Source organism: Babylonia areolata, chromosome 25 (genome assembly GCF_041734735.1).
Source record: "Babylonia areolata isolate BAREFJ2019XMU chromosome 25, ASM4173473v1, whole genome shotgun sequence".
NCBI lineage: Eukaryota > Metazoa > Mollusca > Gastropoda > Neogastropoda > Buccinidae > Babylonia > Babylonia areolata.
In genome coordinates, this window is record NC_134900.1 from 17,015,939 (window position 1) to 17,018,438 (window position 2,500).

Sequence of the window (2,500 nt, forward strand, 5' to 3'; positions counted from 1 at the left end):
TATCCCTTGGTCAAGGTTCCACGTTCAGTTTGCCAAAGTTTTCCTTGTCAAAACTGATGAAAATGGTCAGTAATTTTGAGGATTCGTCCAGTTGATTTTTGAATGTATTTATAGATCGTGCGTGTTTCAATTCAAGTGACAATTCATTCCATATAATTATGTAAGTGACTCTGTGGCAATAACCACTCTGTTACTGAAACGATACTTTTGTGTGTTTACAGGAATGCACAACGCCAGTTGGACCTTTCACAAGAAGAAAATTCTGCATGGTACCTTGTCAGCTGCTGATACAAGGATGCAGAAAATTGCAACAGGACTGATGGAGACTGAAGGAGAAATTGTTACTGTGTTGTGTGATGGCAGCTGGCTGAGAAGGGGATTTCAGTCCAACAGAGGGGTTTTTACTGTGTTGACTTGATAGACAAAACTGTACAATGATTGACACACGGGTGATGTAAAACTATGTGAATTGTATTCATATAATATATATATATATATATATATATATATATATACAGAGAGAGAGAGAGAGAGAGAGAGAGATTGACATAAGTTTACATTTGGGCCAACAGCAAAGTGAGAGCTGTATTATCAATGGTTTCTCCAGTCAAAGGAAAATCATTTACAGCATAGTCTTTTGTGAAGGATTATGACTCTCAAACTAGGAGGCAAAACTGCACTGGCTCTTAGTGCTGCAGCCTTGGGGGCTAGTTGGCCTTTGGGAATCAACCCAACGCCGACTGTCCTAAAACCCTCTTGGCCGAGAGAGTGGGGATGTAACTTGGGCGAGACACTCTCCACTATAATCTAATTCTAGCCCAAACAGTCGGAACAGCAGGTGCCTCCTCTGCTGTTCTGATGGTCATAGTCGGACACGACTGACTATCATATATATATATATAATTATATAGATAGATAGATATAACACGCACAAAAGGTTGTGATGGCAGTTGTCAAGGAAAAGGATTTCAGTCAAGAAAGAGGTTAAATATGTAAACTTGATATTGAAAACTGTAAAATGATTGACACTTGGGTGATGTCAAACTATGTGACATGTATTCAAATAACATAAAAAAATGACATGCATTCAAATAACATAAAAAGACACACAAGCATGTGATGGCAGTTAGCAGAGAAAAGGATTTCAGTCCAAGAAAGGGGTGTTAACTGTGATGACATGCTGGACAAAACTGTACAATGATTGCCACATGGGTGATATCAAACTATATGACATGTATTCAAATGATATGAAAAAGAAGACACACAAGAATGTGATGGCAGTTGGCAGAGGAAGGGATTCCAATCCAAGAAAGGTGTGTAAACTGTGTTGATTTGGTAGGCAAAACTGCACAATGATTGACACTTGGGTGTTGTCAAACTATTTGACATGTGTTCAAATAAAAAGAAAAAGAAAACACACAACCATGTGATGGTAGTTAGCAGAGAAAAGGATTTCAGTCTAAGAGAGGGGTGTTAACTGTGATATCATGACAGGCAAGACTGTAGAATGACTGAGACACGTTTGATGTCAAACATTATGACATGTGTTCAGAGAATAAGAACAACAGAAGACAGAGGCAGACCTCCAAGCATGGCAGTGAACCCATGCCCCTGATTGTGACTCAACCCTGTACAGTGGCGGACGGCATGGGACTGGCAGGGGCTTTGACAACTTACTGGAGGAGTGAGGGTTTCTAACAAGAATGGGATCATCTCATGAATAGTTCAGGTCAGTGCTTTTTTTTTTTCTTTTTTTTTTGTACTTGCCACTCTTGGAGGAAGGGAAACTGGGAAAAATACAGTCATTTGCCAGAGGTAGTTTGCGAACCCATGCTTTGTTTTTAGGTTGTCACATAATTTTCTCAAACTCATCTCCACAAACGCACGCACGCACACACACGCGTGCGCGCGCGCGCGCACACACACACACACACACTCTCTCTCACAGACAGACAAGACAGACAGACAGACACATACACACACACTCTCTCTCTTTCTCTCCCTCTCATCTCTCTCACAGACACACAGACAGACACAGACAAACAGACACAAACACACACACACACACACACACACACACACACACACACACACACACACCACTCAGACCACCCATCACCCATCACCCATCCACCTCACAACCCCCCCACCCACCCAGCCGTTCTTCACCCCTACACTCCCTACACACCCCCTCTCCTCCTCCTTCCCTCCCCACCCCACCTTCGCCCCACCCACTTAGACAACACCCCCACCACACCTCCCTCCTCCGCTTCTCTCCCCACCCCACCCACCTCCGCCCCCACCCACTTGGACATTCACATCACCGTGTAAAGACGACTGAGGGGATACACAGTCTAGACAGTGGATGATCACGACAGCACGTGCTCCGGCAATCGGTCCAGACTCTCTCTCTCCACCCGTTCCGGCATTCCGTCTTTTCCTTCCCCCGTCTTTCTGTCACGTCCGTACCCGCCTCCTGCCTCCCGCCGTCACCCCTCCT